Source organism: Cheilinus undulatus, linkage group 3 (assembly GCF_018320785.1).
Source record: "Cheilinus undulatus linkage group 3, ASM1832078v1, whole genome shotgun sequence".
Classification (NCBI taxonomy): domain Eukaryota; kingdom Metazoa; phylum Chordata; class Actinopteri; order Labriformes; family Labridae; genus Cheilinus; species Cheilinus undulatus.
The window spans coordinates 43,953,169-43,969,944 of record NC_054867.1 but is presented as its reverse complement, the minus strand read 5'-3'; the positions used below and the strand labels follow the sequence as shown (position 1 = coordinate 43,969,944).

The following is a 16,776-nucleotide window of genomic DNA, read 5'->3' as shown; positions in this document are numbered from 1 at the left end:
ACTGGGGTATCTCAGAGTGAAATGTTACATGTCAGAAGATTTCTGTATTTATTTATACAGGATCTAAATGAGTTTACAGCCCTGGGCTCCATATTAAAGGACACAAGACACCCAAGATCACACAGTAGACATTCTTTAAAATGAAATCAAAACTAAATCAAAATACAAGAAAAACACATAACTTCACCTTCAAAGCCTTTCCCAAACACTTGAAGATTAAAGCAGTATTTCATTGAGCTAGTTATCTTTGTGAGGACTTTTAATCTGGTTATAAAACAGACTGAAATAATCCTGATGCCTCTATTAAAGGCAGACGAAGTAAACCAAAGCATCTGCAGGAAGAAAAACAATTTAACTTATTTCTTTATAGAAGTGTGTGCTATCGCTCAACCAGGCCGTGTCAGATGAGATGATACTTTCATGCTGGTGATACAAGCCAGAGTGGAAAATAGGGAAAGAGCAGGGAATTACATGAGGGGAAGGAGCCAAGGGTCAGAGCCAAACTAGGACTACAGCCTCTGTGCACAGCGTGACCCAACCACTAGCCATCCAGGCCCCTGCTCTGTGATACTTTTCACAGTTAAAAGAGAGCAGGATATGGTTCACATAAGGACAAGATAAGTGATTAAATAAGATGCACTGCTTTGGCGACAGAAGACACCAAAAACGACACAAGCCAACATGACCCCTCGGTAGCTTTAAAGTTCTGTGTCCACAGCCTCCATGTTTTGCACTCTCTTCCCTGTTTCCGATTCCGTACACTGTCCTCCTCTATCCAATAAAGGGGCAAAATGCCAAAAAAAAAAAAAAAAAATCCACTTTTGGAACAGTGTCGCACTCGCCAATGTCACTTCTCCCTCACCAGCCAATCAAAATCAAGCAGGACTGGGACTTGTTATACCAGCTTTGTCAACAACAATGGAAGAAGAGAGACTGACTCGACTTGTGTTGTGGAGGGTAAAGTTTCCAGGTCTACAGCTTCTGCAAATATCAGGACAGGAGACCTGGTGCAGAGCTCTGAAACTCTACTTGTTGCTGCTGCTAGCAAAAATAATATGTCAGCTAAGGATGCAGACCCTAATTTAGTCCTCCTTATCATAAATGTCATAAGACACCCAAACAGGCACTCTTGGCCTAATGGCAGAGTTGCAGTGCAATGTATAGACAGGTAAATGGATTATACCCCTTATTTTTCAGCCTCCATAGAGTATACTAGTGTACACAATCTGGTATAATTTGCAACTGTGTTTATACTTGACATGACATGACTAGAGGTAATAATGTAATACATAAATGCTACATTAGTTTAGTTGTTTGGTTATCAAGGATAATGCAGACGTGTGTTTCTCTCAACTCAAAACATAAAGAATAATAAGTAGCATAAAAAATACAAAACCTGAAGTTTTACAGTAACGCTTTCAAAATATTTTCCAAAAAAGAAAAGGTTTTCCAGCAGCACTGTTGTAAATGTAAAGGCCTTTCTGCAGGAATTATTGGAAACCTTTTAAGTACAAATTAATATAAGTAATTGCAGCCTTTAGTGCAATAATGTAATTGTACAGGCTGACGTTGTGATTGCACTTGCAGTTAGATTTACTGTGTAGCACTAGAGTTTACACACTTCTAAAACCCACTAATGCATATTATTCAGTATTTTTGATGTCCCTAATATGAAAAATTAGATCCTAACATAGGCTGCTGATTCCTTGCTGACTGTGTTGCTTAAAAAATTGCAGGGCATAAATGAAGAGTACACCCATACCTGCAGGCCCATTAACCCCATTGCCAATCCGTTTTAGGTACACTCTTTGTAGTGTTCAGACCCTGTGGTCCTCTATGCAGCCACCCTGGTTCAAATCTGGCCTATGGCTCCTTTCCCACTTGTCATTCCCAACTTGCTCTCTAAAGGCTACTTCTTTTTTTGTTGGCTATTTTCAGCAGTTCTTCCACAATTCAGCTCTCAGCATCCCCATGCAATTTCAGCTGAAATTGCAACTTTGATCTAGTTCAGTAATAGGTTTTTCAGGTGTAACAACGGCCTTTTAATGACTGTATTCTATAAAGAATATAATTTAAATAAAGGTAACGAAAAGTGCCGAAAGAAGGCATGCTTCCTGCCATGATTCTATCATTTGCGTGTGGCAGCTTTATAAATAACTGTGGTTACAGTTGATGAATCCTTTAAATTTGCATTTATTCATTTGTTTGTATCAGTGTCATAATTTCTCTCCCTTAGCTGCACTCTACAGCCAAACCACTCTATAGCCAGCATCAGACTGCACATTGTTTTCCAGATTGTCATTAATGCTCTCCGCTGAGCGCTGCAGGCTCTTCTCTGAGGCCCTCTGTGCGCTCGCCACGCAGACATAAGTGCTATTTGTTCAGAGCCCAGCTGACAGAGGGGCAAGTGTCCACCATTTGGATGAGCACTTGAGGGGATGGTGCTAAAAGGCAAAAAAAAAAACAACGTCTGTCTGCACAAATGGGCAAAAGCTCATTAGCCACTCTTCTGTGGCTTTGACACAAACGGGTGAAGCTGCGGCAAAAAAATGGTCAACAGGGCTGCAGCAGAGCAAACACAGTGAGCAGGATCATTGGATGAAATTGATCCCAAATACCAACGGTATCTGGACCATTTCTGATTAATCATCTGAAATCCAAGTGCTGTAACTTTTAAAAACTGTTTTATAACATAGGTGCATAGGAGAGGAATGAACCAATTAAAACTCGTATATAAACTCCTGCAAACTGTTTCAATTGCACAAAAATATGAGTAACGTTTCTAAAGACAGCAGACAACAAAACTTGTTGGATGATTTTCTAAAGTTAGGACAATTTACATTTTTTTCAGTACTTTTAAAATAATTGAATTTGTTATTTCAGTGATTGACTATGGCAAAATGTACCAAAATTATCAATAAATACTTCAGAAATTCAGACTTAACCAAATTTTGCTTTAAGCTTCCAACACATTTGTGACATTTAGACTGTGTGCAATAGTTTTCCTGCAACTTGGATAACTGACGACAAGCAATTACACAATATTGGGCTCCTACACTCGAAAAATCTGGGGAGGCATTTCCAGAGTTACAAATAATTTCCTAAAAAATAGTCAAATTTACTCTTTTATGAGTGGATTTTTTAACACCTGAGTTGGAGAAAAAAATATGAAATTCTGCTTGAGAAGTACTTCAACCCTCCTCTTTAGTTTTAATTCAGCTGCCATCACATGGTGCTTACATTGAAAAGAGGTGGCCGAACAAGAGTGAGTGACTTTTCATTTATCTAATTTTGAATAAAATGTTAGTTTAGTTCACAATATAAAGTACAAGTAAGTTTTTAAATTAAAGTGTTGAGTTTACATTAAACTAGGGCTAAAAGGCTAACTGCACAGTCAAAAGCTGTTTTTGTGATTCTCTGTGCTGAAATTGTCTCTCTCTCTCACCGCAGGCTGGTTAGTGAGGGCAGGAGCACTGGGCAGTCCCAGCTGCACCTCATTGAGTATCGCAGCTACTGCTGATCCTTGGCAATCAAGATCTCTTTGCAATCCACTCGTGTTGAACTTTCAGACACCAGAGTATACCACAGTTTCCAGTGTGGCAACCCAGCTCCTCTTCAACCTTTGAACCAACTGATTATTCTTTTTCTAACTCCTTTTCGTCCTTCTTTTTTGCGGTGCCTCCATCTTTCTGAAAACCACTGGCCAGTACACTCACCATTGTTTGCACTATTGTTCTTGTGAAATAAACTCCTTTAACCTTACTACCTCATCTTGTGCTCTGCTCCTGGGTCCTTGTCATATGTTGGTCAAAACTGTTGTGATGTAAGAACACAAAATCTTATACTTACAAAAAGAAAACTCCTTTGTTTTTTCTCCCTTTACGGCGGAATTATCTGTTTGGAATAAAAGTAGCTCTATATTAACCTGACACGCCAGATGGATTTATTTCACACATCCATCTGGAAAACCTTCGATATACAGCGTTTAGGAAGGGGCAGAGCCTTTGAAAAAAGACTCAGAGGGTGATTGGATGAACGTTCTGTCTGTTGCATCTTTACAGGCCGATCAGAGCAACAAAACACGTGACATTGTTGTAGCTACCGAGGTACAGGTGTGCAGCTACCGAGAAATAAACTCCACAGAGAACTGCGTAACGTGAACCATGGCGACTGCAGACATGTCAGTACACGACTTTTGTCGATTTTGAAAAGAAAGCAACTCACTGCTTTTCTTTGTTCTTCTTTTAACGAAGAAATGTCGTCAAGTTCTGATAAATCTGGTGCTTTAGCAGCATCCATGCTAAGCTCTACCGCCGTACTTGCACCGGCCTCTTGTTGTTGCTTGCTTACATCACGACTCCGCCACGCCCAAAAGTATTGCCCCTTGTTGCTGATTGGTCCTGTCACTTTCTAACCGGGCCCAAATGGCTCAGACGGGAGCTTTGCAAGATGGATTTGCCAGTTAGAAACAAGGAAACAGGCATATCCATCTGCTGTGCAAGGTTAGCTCTATATAAAAGGAACATTAATCTGGTAAAATATGGCTCTACATTTCCTATTTCTATCATGAGTAGGAAACATTTCTATATGTCTCTATAAAGTGTGGGAAACAGCTCTGAAAGGACTTTTATTCAACACTGTATTGAATAAAAACAGCTTGTTAATAAATAAACTATGCTCTGTTTTACTCTGTATTGAGAACAAATGCTGTAGAGTTGTTTTGTAATGGAGGACATGTTCATTAAGAGTTAAATGAAAACACTGTCTCGATTGAAAATAACTGAAAAGCCTGTGAGCAGAGATAATTTTACTCTTTATAGACTGGGATCAAATGTTAGATTTTTAAGGGTGCAATTTTATTCAAACTAAGTAAAATGAACTCAAGTGAATTTATTGTGAAGGACTTCTATTGGTATCAAAATAGGTACTGATATTGTTTAATTTGTACTGGTATGTTAAATTTTAAATTTGGTATTGTGACAACACTAATTTGCTTCAAAATAGGTCAAACACATCAACCTTCCAGACATTTTTAATCATCATAAAGACCGCACATGCTCATTAAGTCTTCCTCCCGATAAAGTGCCTGAAGGGATACAGATGGGGAGTTTAAAAAAAAGGCAAGAAAGCGGCCACTTTAAGGGGATATTACCCCAAGTAATCTAATTGACCTCCATGACATGGGTGAAGTTGTAAAACTTTTCCCTCACATTTAACTCTCACACGAGCTCCAGCTGAGAACATGTGAAATCCAGAAACATAAAGTAAGGAGGGGGGAAAAGGAGCATATTGTGCACGGATGGGGAGGCCTGATGTGTTCATGCTGCTTAAAAACAATGAAGAGGGGAATCTGTCGGAGCAGCAGAATGCTTAATCCTTTCCAGATTTACCCATCAGCATCGAAATCTATTATTAGGCTTCTTGGCGGGGTCTCATTTACCAAGGACACATTGTTTGGTTGTGCTGGTTTGGTTGTTTCATTTCAGAACATCATTTCCACATGTAAATGGAAAGCAGATCTTAAAGAGAGGCTCAGACGGACGATTTAAAGCGTTGTAACCTCGACCTTATGAGACAAACAGGAGAGAAACCTGCCAGAGCACCATCTGATCATGCTCTTTATCAGGGTGGGATCATCAGATAGCAGAAAGTTTTAAAAGCTCACAAAAATCTGTAAGAGTCTTGTGTCAAAGTTAAATGTGCAAATATGAAGTGAAGTATTTAGTTTAATAAGTCTGAGGAATGTTGCGGTAGTAAAAACAGACGTTAAAATACAGACAGCAGCTGCACGGAAACACTAACGGGTTATTCTGCTTACTGACACCAACCTGACAGACTGCATTCTGTTGTTCGGTCAAACCTGTTGACTGGCAGTGATTTAACGCCGCAGCTCATATGACTGTGCAAATTTAGGATAGAGGAGGTGCTAACACGTCAGTTTTCTACAATTTTTATCAGCTTCAACACTTAGCTCAGTAAAAAAAAAAAAGAGAAGAAACGGAAGAAGGTTACATGAGCCTGAACAAACAACAGGCAGAGAGCAGGTGTAGCCTGAGGTGGCTACAGGGTAATTATACAATTAGCCGGTGTACAGATCCATGCATCGCAAATCCTCACCTATGAATTATGTTCTTAGGAGGACTTTGCAGAGTATCAGCATATGCAGCGTTTGTTAGCACAAAGGCAAAGGAGGACAGATGAGAAAGGGATAAACGAAGAAAGATTATATATAAACAGAAAAGATAGACAGACTGTTAAAGGTGCTAAGTTTTCTCAGATTAAATAGTGAGCCAGATAGTTGCACCAATTATCTTTGATTTTAATGACTCTTATGGGCTTCTGGTGCACAAGCCAGTGAGTTACCAAGTACCAAGCTGTCCTAACAATCAACCAACTTTTCCAAAATAAACAGTATCAAGGTTTCCTGTAAAATATTACGAATTTTCCTGACATATGATGTGAAGTTGTCCTGACAACACAGTTTCCTGATTGATGATACTAATTTTTCCTGATATTTTTACAAATTTTCCAAGCAAATTATAGAAAGTTTTCCAAACAAATAATACCAAGGCTCCCTGGAAAATATTAAAAAGTTTTCCTGACATATAATGCACATTATTTTCCTTACAATAAAGTTTTCCTGACAAATATTGTAATTTTCCTAAAAATGCAAAGTTCTCCTGACAATAAATACAGTTTTCCTAACATTAAACACAGTTTTGCTTAAGATAATGCCAAGTTTACCTGACAAATGCCAACTTCTCCTGACAAAGACTACCGACATTTCCTAAAATATAGTTTTCTTAATATAAATAAATACACTTTTTCAGACACATAATACCATTTTATGACAAATGATACCAACTTTTCTTTACAATTAGAACAGATATTTTTTGTACAATAAATACATAATTTTCCTAAAAAAACAAACTCCTTTATTTTTGCAGATTGGTTTTTAATTGGTGATGAAGTGAGCATACATACACGAAAGAATAACAAGAAGACAACAAAAACAAGCAGACAAGCAAAAATCAAACAGACAAATAGAAACAAGAGAATAAGTACATAAAAACAAAAACTATAATTTTTTTCTATTTTTGATTTAATTAGCAGTCTATTAAGCACCCCCCCATATTAGGACAACTATAATTTCTTTACATTTATATTATTATGATATTATTTATATTATTAATATACAAGATTAGAATAATATGTACTATAAAAGCCAGGACACCTTACCACACCACAAACAATACCCTTTTCTGACAAATAATACCAAGTTTTCCTGACAGAAAATACCAAGGTCTTTTGACAAAAAATAGCAGATTGCCAAATATTGCCAAGTTTCCCTTACAAATAATACCCAGTCTTTCTGAAAATAATAGGAAGTTTGCCTCACAAATAATAGCAGGTTATTCTAAGAAATAATACCAATTTTCCCTCGTATTAATTACAGAATTTTCCTGACAATTAATGCCAACTTTCCCCTGACAAATGACACCAAGTTTTCCTAAAAGCTTATACCAATAAATCATATCAAGTTTTCCTGATAAACAGTATTAAGTTTGTAAGGAAATGAGGATTCTATTTGTTAGAAAAGCCTGGTCTTATTTGGCAGAAAAATTTTACATCTTCTATCAGGAAATCTTCACATTATCTATGAGATAAACTCATTTGTTTTCTATAAGGAAAACTTGTAATGAGTTGTAAGAAAAGCCTGGTATCATTACTTAGGAAAACTTGTTACAGCATTAGTTGCAAGGAAAACTCAGTATTATTTTCCAGGAAAAGTCTGTATCATTTTGGAGGAAAACCTGATATTACATGTTAGGAAAACTTCATATTGTTTTCATAAATATGTAATATTTGTCTGGAAACCTGATTATTATTTGTTAGGAATTGTTAACTTGTACTTTAATGTTTTACATTAAAGCTGATAAGAGGACTCAAAGGAATTCATATAATTTAAAGTTGAGACAACCTTGGATTTTTTATAGTGTAAATAGACGGAAAGATGGGTGGAGTTTATGGACTTTGGTGGGAGTATGCTTCAAACTTTTTCATTTATACATAAATTATTAATTTCTTCCTCATTAATTTCAAATACATTGAGGATGTCTTCTACTTTAAAAATCATGATTTTCTTCATTCTATATGTATCTATTTTTAGCATTGTAGTCCTTAAGATCAGCAAACATACCAGTAAAGAAGCTTTGGTATTTGTTAGTAAAACTGTGGCATACTGATGATGTAACACAAATCATTTTTGGTATGCAGCAGCAGCAGCAGCAGCAGCAGCAGCATAGTTCAAGGTTGGTAAAAGCATGTTGAGTCACTTTCCTTCATTACTGTTATAGTCCTGCATGCATCCATATAAAGGTTGTTTATTTACTGTAAAACGTCATTAGTTATCCAGACTTTAATCAACTCTGTCTTTAAAATGACCCTGCTTTTATTTGGGACAGGTCTCTATATGAGACAGCTCTTTAATCATTTTCAAACAAAACAAGAACACCGCATGAGAAGGACTATGAGCGTCTGAATCTACATCAGCAAGAATATTTTAATGTTCAAAATCAGGGTACTGGTGAAACATTATATTAAAGCGTGTAATTTCTTACATTTTAAGACAGTCCACCTAGCTGCCGCACAGAAACAGAGAGAGGAAGAGATTTTTGTGAATATAATCACTAAGAAGAGCCATGCTGGCCTGTGAAGCTGTGTAAACATTATGTTACATTTCAGCACCAAATCTGGGATCCTACTCTTCATGAGAAGTCATTTTCCAGGACTTTTCCAGGACATTTTCAGTGACAATTTAGCCAGTAATCAAGAAAGGCATCAAGCTATACACTTCCTGTCTGTGGACGTCTGAATGAAAGATGAGTAATCTAAAGCTATAAATAAAAACTCTTAGATTCTTGTAAATGATGCTGAATTACTCAGAGAATTATTGAAATACAACTGCAGATGGAACTGCATTAATATGAGTATGTTGAAAGGAATTTATCACCTATTCCTTTTCTCCTTTTCCCTAATAAAATAACAAATGAAACCAGGCTATGTAAAAATAAAGAGTCAACAAAGTATCTTGCTCCTGCCTCACTCAAAATAACAATAGTAATAATGATAACAAAAACACACGCTCTCACACAGCTTATCTCATGCTTCATAGTTCAGATATTTTTAAAGGTACAATTTTTCAGGTCTAGAGTTGTTTCTAGCCTGTGGCCTATTCTTACACTTCTGTCTATTCACTGTGTCACCATTTGAACTAAACATCAACATAATGTAGCCTTTTTAAGATGACAATGTTTGCATAATTTTCCAGGGCAGTTTGCTTTTTCTCTCATTTTCATTTGTTTTTCATGACTGGAAAATTGGTCAACTATTTTCCCAGTTTTCAGGGATTTCTAGGGTGCATGGGAACCTTGTAAAAGCACAGGAGCCTGTAATTGTGACCTGTCTTTATTTGTGAAGCAACACCAGTGTAGTAAAAGGGACCTGGCCTTAAATTAGCAGGGGCTTTTATTTCAAGCCTTACTTAATGTATTTCTCAAAACACCTCAGGTTGCATGATGTGTTTTGAGATAAACAGTTTTTTTAAAACAGAAGTTGGATATTTTGAAAAAGCTATAAAAATTTGAATCTATTTCCTCGTGTGAAAGTGTTTGTAAATGGTGTAAAGTATAGGATTCTACTCCTTAAACCAGGGTATACACAGATAATCAGACACTGGATTTAATGCGTAAAAAAAACCCTTTTAAAGACCCTCTTTATTTATTTTAAGACGTAACACATCTAAACGTAAACAGAAACTTTAAACACACAGTTTCTTATGTACATTTGTTACACAAGAATGTGACAAAAATAAAAGAAAATAGCAGTAGTATTTTTCATTGTAGTATCAAAATTATGCTTTCTTGGGGCATTTGGAGATTAGACCATGAGAAAATAAAACTAGACACCACCATGTAGCTGAATGGAAGGTCTTTTTTTTAAATTTAGTGGCCTAAAAGAAGCTTTCCTAAAATCTAGAAGTATCTATTTACAGACCAATAAAACTGAACAGCCTACAATGAGCCATCAAGAAAAAAAACAAGGTATAATTGCTTATAATCTTTAATTCTGATTAAAAGCATTGATATGTAACTGTTGCACCTGATCTCACAATTATTTAGGAGTATTCATTTCAATAGTTTACCTCCATGAGTCTGGGTGAATTCAGGTCAGATCTGGCAGAGTTACAAAAAATTTCATGTGTGATTAAACCTAACTATAAAAAACAAGAGCAGAAAAACTAGCCTACATCACTTTAGATGAATAGGCTATTAAATAAATTAAAACTACAAACTTTTAGACCTTAAGATCTTGCATGTAAGACTTTTCAATACTTTTTTAAAGGCTTTAATTTTAGCTGAACGCATTTATGAACCTTTGATATTTTCTAAGACCATTCTGACACCCTGTAAACGACAGTTTTGTTTAAACGCTCTTAAAGGAGATAAGGATGGAGATGAAAACCTGCTCCTATAAGGACCCATCAATCATCATCCTCCACGCAGAGCAGCCATGGTAAAATCTCACAAACTTTCAGGAAGTTTGGTCGTTGGTAATCCAGTGTTGAGGCATGTTAAACTAGCGGATAAACAGTTAAATTATCAGGGTTCCTACACTCTCTAAAATAGTCATTTAAAACTTTTTAAGACCTTTTAAGAAAAATGAATACTGGTGGGATTTCTTTGTACTCTGTGTACATCTGTTGTATCAATATACCATAAAAGGATATTTGTAGCACATTTTAGCAGGTATGCTGAGCCGATTCTAAGCAGGTGAACTTTTTTAAAGGAGACAACGTTGTAATCAGAAAGGACCTGTTGAAATAAGGTGTGCTGTACAAAGACTCAGGGGGGCTACCTGATAATCCCGAGATTGAAGAAGTGGACTAGTGTTTCACAGCAGTACAAGGCTTATATAATTAATTATAATCTGAGCATCCAACTCTTTATTACCTGCATTCTAATGAAAATTTATGTCACAATTTGTGGTTGAAATTCATTTGGAAATACAAAATTAATGATTAATAAATAAAAAATTAATTTATAAATCTTACATTATGAAAGCATAAATGCAAAAAAAAGATAAAAATTGAATAAATCTAGCTGGAAAACAGAAATTGGATAAAAACAAGTATTTATCATCTGCCTTTTAGAAGTTAAGGCCCTTTCATGAGTCAAAATATGGCCAGTTTAAGACTTTTCAAGACTTTTTAAGGGACCTGCATGCGCCCTGATTATGATGCATTTAAGGCTGGGTTTATAAAGTGTATTTAAGGCCAAATGTAATCGTGACGTGTTCAGTAAATTTAGGGTTTGGTGGAAACTCAAACACCTTTTTTTGGGGGTGGGGGTGGGGTAGGGGGTGTTCTATTAGAAATACAAAATGCATAAAAGTGCTGCTTAGAACCAAACTGGGATGTCTACGTACAATTTAATGATTTTTCAACAATAATAGAAAAGTATCAATAGCAGCAGTGTTGATAAGAACTTGGATTGATGGATAAGGATATCATTATCAATACAAATTCCCCATCCCTACATTTAATAATCTGAAAAGCTACATAGGAGATACATGCAGCTCAGTGTTTAGTTGTTTTCAGTAACTTCTTAGTCTGCTGGTGACTGAACACTGCCTGCTCCTTCTCACTGTGCTGACAAATCAAGAAGTCGTCCTACCTTCTGAGATGCAGAGGTCCAAACCAGACTGAAGTTGTGTATTCCTCCAAACGCTTTTTGTCTGTCTGCCTGTCTCTCTTTTGCTGCCTGTGGGTAAAAAGTGCTGCAGTCCTCCTGATGAACCAGGCTGGAAGGGTTTGATCCAGGTACGAGCTGAGCGACACACAAAACAAACATATTGGCCGTGGTTGTGTGCTGTCAAAAGAGCAGCTTAGTGTTTTTGTTAATCTGTGAGTCAATGAGCGGGGCTCCCGGTGTAAAATCAGATTGTAAAGAGGTTGTCAGAGATATCCCTGCACTCCGGGAAAGTCACACACAATAGACTATCAATCTGCAAATGTTTTCTTCCCTCCCAACGCGGGGAGCTGCGCGGAAAAATGTAAAAAATGACAATGATCTGAAAACTTCAACCGAGACAAGCGGCGTGAAAAAATGGTCCAGAAAAGAGCTCCAAACAGAAAGAGGGAACTTTAGAGGAGAACTTACCTTTGAGAAAATGTGAGGCTGACTTTTTCCTCCTCAAACACAGCAGCGGATCACTTAGTGTTACTTTGTTGTATTTTGGCGCCTTGTTGTTTTCCGTAATATTTCTCGGAGGTTTGACAGTATAAGTGGAATGTTAAGTATGACTTTGGTATGAAATCAACGCACTACACTGGAAAACGAAGGGGGAGGGAGAGAAAAGACTGGCGAGGAGGAGCCATCCGTGCGCGTCAATCAACAAGCGCTGTGGGCGGAGTCTTAGCGCCAGACCACGCCCACTAAAACCTGGACTCACTAGAGCTGCTGTTTCCTGCCTCAAAACCGGGACGATCATATAAAACCCATGAAAACAACATGAACCCCTGTCAGATTGAAGATATAGCAATAAACAAGTACTCTAGCATTTATTTTCTCTTAGGAAACAGCAAAACTTTGATAAACTGTGGAAATGTCCCAGATTAGGCTCAACAAAGTTTACAGAAATATGTACTTTATTCATCTAAAACGGTGAAATTTCCACAATTTTACAGTTTGGTGATGTATAAAATAAAATAAAAGCCTATTTTTGACCTTGCTTTCAAACTTGAAGACAAAATGTATGGAAGCCGCAAGAGGACATGCATCCATACATTTTATTTTTCAATTAAAAAAAAAACAATTTCAGTCATTTTCTCTACATCTGTACTCATTTATCTTTTCAGGATCACAGACCCGTTTTTACTCTGACAACATAGATTTCAGCCTTTGGGAGCAGGGAGGAAAACATTAAAGAAACAGACTGTAAACAGTGTACTTTAATATTTAGTTAGTCTGCGCTGAACTGACGTTACTGTTGATTGTTTGTGTTGATATTAAGGTCGCTCTAACCTCAGAATTAATAACCTTTCTTAGGTGTCACCATGTTTGTAGTTTACATCCCACACATCAGCTAGTTTCACCTTCTCAGCTCTATGCTGGGCCACAGAGCTCAATGATTTGGAGGAAAATCAAACTGCAATTTTTTTCCCCCAATATTGTAACTGCGCTTTAGTATGCAATTATTTAAGTTCCTCATCTAATGTAATTTTCAGCAGGCAATAAATCATTCTATATTATAACCAACACAATATTAGATAGATTACTGAATTATTCTGAAAAAAAAATCAAATTGCAATAATTTTGACTCGTATTGCAAATGCTATATAAACTGTTGTATTAAAGGTAATGATTATTTTTCTGATGCCAATCTCATTTTGATTAAGAAAAGCATCTCTCTTTTTTCCCCATTTTTCCTGTCAGCTTTCATATCTAAATAAAGACAAAAAAGCCCCCCCCCCCGCCCCCAGCAAAATATAATAAAAAATGAGTTTATCCTGAAGTAAAGAATAATATTTCTGCTGGTTCCTGCCTTTAACTAGGATAGATGATGATTTTAGATTCAGGAAACCACTTGCATGCTTTCATTGATTTTTAACCTTTTTTTCACTATGAAGCCAAAAAGTGTACAGAGCTTTTAAATTGTCATGAACTAATTTAAACCTTCATCTTCTGATGTTAGTGGGTTTTTTTGTCATTCTATTCTGTTTTATTTTCTTTACAGCACTTTAAGATGCCAGATACAAAATAGGCTTTAATATTAACACTGCCTTTCCTTGCTCTGCAAAAGCTGCCATGTTGATGGTTTTGAAATTTAACCAGGAGACTGCAGCCAATAGCAGAAAAGAGTATTTACTTTGGTAAAATTAGCAACACCAGAGGTTTATATCACTTCATTAGAGGTTTAAGTCTTGCATACAAATATGAGATAAAGCTCATGAATAGCAAAATGTATTAAAAAATTAGTAGAGGCTGAAATAAAACAATTTTATTGTTTGTTACATTTCTTCTTCAAATTATATACAATTCTAACATCTTTATTTTTATTGATGTGTTGTACACCCTATATAGACTTATTTACATTATGTCTATGTCAAAGCGAAGCTAATTCAAATGTGAAGTTAGGTTTCTTGAAATGCATTGTCCTATCACTTCATGTATTTAGTATATGTGTTATCATTAGCTGTCAAAAATGTGTAATTATATAAAATATCTTCCCATGCAAAAGAAAGCATCAGAAGCATGTAACAGGTCAGCAGATACCCTGAAGATGTGAGTATAGTAGCTTCTTCGGTTGTCCAATTTAATAACAGAGATAAAATGATGCCAAAGAAATCCAGAATAGTTTGAGAACTATTTATCAATGCCAAAAATATTTGCATTTAATGGATCAATTCAGTGACAGAATCATCAAACCCTCTTAAAAACTTCCATCCAGCAACAGCTCCTTCTGTTGGTCAGTGCTGTGGTTGCAACGTCGTCACAGAATATTTATTTACACGTCAGTGAGTCACAGAATCAGAGCTACTGTGCGAGTAGATGGTCTAAAATGACTCAGAAACACACAAACAGTATGAGCCTTAAAGAATGACAACAGTAATGCTGCTGGTTGTTTAGCTGGAACTCACATAACACAAAGAGGACAATGGAGGGGGAAGGAGAAGAAGAACTCACCTTGCAGCATCTGTCCAGAAGAGCTGCCAGCTTCAGGCTTCATTTAATCTGCGAGTTTGGACAACTGCCTGAGCAGGTTCAGGCAGAAAACACACCTCTGTGAGTGTGACTCTCAGGGCCCTTCAGCTCAAACAGGTTTTTCTTCTCACTGAAGCTCCTCTCCAACATGTAAGGAAACTGCTGCACAACATCTGAGGAGTCTCTAAACACTGCAACTAAAAAGAGGCTTTGTGATTATCAGCCAACTGCCAGCTCATAAAGAAAAAGCAGTTACAAAATGTTTTATTTATATCTTTTATCACAACTGAAATCTTGAAGGGCCCTTGGGTTAGTCTGAGGGCAGCGTACTCTAAGAGTAGGAACTTCATGGTTATATTTTTTTAGCAGAAAGCAGAGATTCAGACGGATTATTAAGCTAAAGAAGAGGGTTAAATTACTAAAAAAGTCCCTCACTGCAGACAACCAGTGGCATTGTAAATATTATGTTACTTCCTGATTGAGCACCCAATATTAGTACTTCATTGTTGAAATAATTAAGCACTTTTGTGCCTACTTTTAGAAATTAAATAGACGTCTTAAGATATGGTGAAACAGTTGCCTAGGGGGTAGGTTGTACTGGGGCAATCTTCCTCCAAACAGGCAGCCTGGGATAATATCCAACCTGAGGCCCCTTTCCCACTTTATCCCTCACTCTTCCTCCATGATGTCCGGCTCTACCCACTGTCCTTTATGGTAAAAAATAAGGCCTGAAAATACATATATTTTTAGGTTTATTTTGGGGCTTTATATGTTTGTATTATAGTCAGAAATAGGGAAAGGGGAAATAGGGGAAAGGAGCCACAGGTCAGATGTTGAGCCGAGGCCTACATACATGGGGCTTAACCGACTGTAAAATCCAGAATGTAGAGTCCTGTGCAAAAGATTTAGGCATGTTTGAGTCAAAAATATGGGGCACAGCTGGCCTAGTGGTTTAAGGCACGCCCCATGTACACATTCTGGGCTCTGGATGCCCTTGCAGATTACCGGGTGTGAAGGAAGATAATCAAGTGAAAAATAAAAAAGTCCATGCCTTTAGGGCTGAGTCAGAGGTAGATGTGCCGAGTGAGCACGGCCTAGGCTATTGTCTGGTTGGGCAATGGGGTTGCCATGATTTCCTGGTTGTGCTGTGGATGTACAGGGGGCCCAAAAACCACCTGGGCATAACCGGGGTATCACCAGGGGGGAAAAGGCCCAGAAAACAGAAATGCTGTTGAGCTTGATCTCTGCACATCTCTGGCACATCAGGCCCATGATAAATCCTTAGTGCCTGCATTCCTACAGCTTACAGACAGGAGTGTAAGTCGGCCCCATTTATAAACCACAGTCAGTTTTTTGTAATATTCCATGGGAATGTTACATTTCATTCAGCAAAGCTTGCAATGCCAAGTTCTAACAGCTGTGACGCTCTTCAAGTACCATCTGTTTTTAGTCATGGAATTCATGCATTGAGTAGCAATGGTACAGTAGATGAGTTCTTAACCTGCAGTGATTGTTATGTGACAAAGTCCCAGCTCACAAGTCACTCTGCCTGTCCACACTGAGGAGTGTTTTCAGTCATTTCAAAGTAACGGTAAAACTACTTCCTGGTTTTTCTTTAATTGCACGATTGTAAGCTACCGAGGGAGAAAAGTAGTTTAAAAGTGCCGCCAAACTTCAGACATCTGGTCTGTTGCTATGTAAACCTTCAGCACGTTCTGAGCAATGATGTGGATGTTTGCAATGCACCATGGATGGGCTTAATTTTCAGTCATGTTTAGTTTTTACGCAGTGTGTCACAGTGGCACTAGCACATACTTATTTCATTGGCTAAAAATACCACCAGAAATGTCAGCTGACAGCATTTTTTCATTGACAAGAACAAGACTAAGACTAGCTAAAAAATAGTTCCTTAGTGATAAAAACTCAAAATGTATGTTTAGTTTTTTGTCATGGAGACAAAAATGATGCCAAAATGTTAGAGCTGGACTGTTTGACATTCAAAATTAATATT

General features: G+C 37.1%; 1 protein-coding gene across 1 annotated transcript in view; it reads right to left on the bottom strand.

The window, feature by feature from the left end:
* tead3b (TEA domain family member 3 b) overlaps nucleotides 1-11,887 on the bottom strand; it is a 70,485-nt gene extending 58,598 nt beyond the window's left edge. Inside the window, exon 1 of the mRNA XM_041782838.1 lies at nucleotides 11,736-11,887. The gene's annotated coding sequence lies outside the window, so the exon portion shown is untranslated. The remainder of the gene's footprint in view (nucleotides 1-11,735) is intronic.
* Between the last annotated feature and the right edge of the window lie 4,889 nt (nucleotides 11,888-16,776).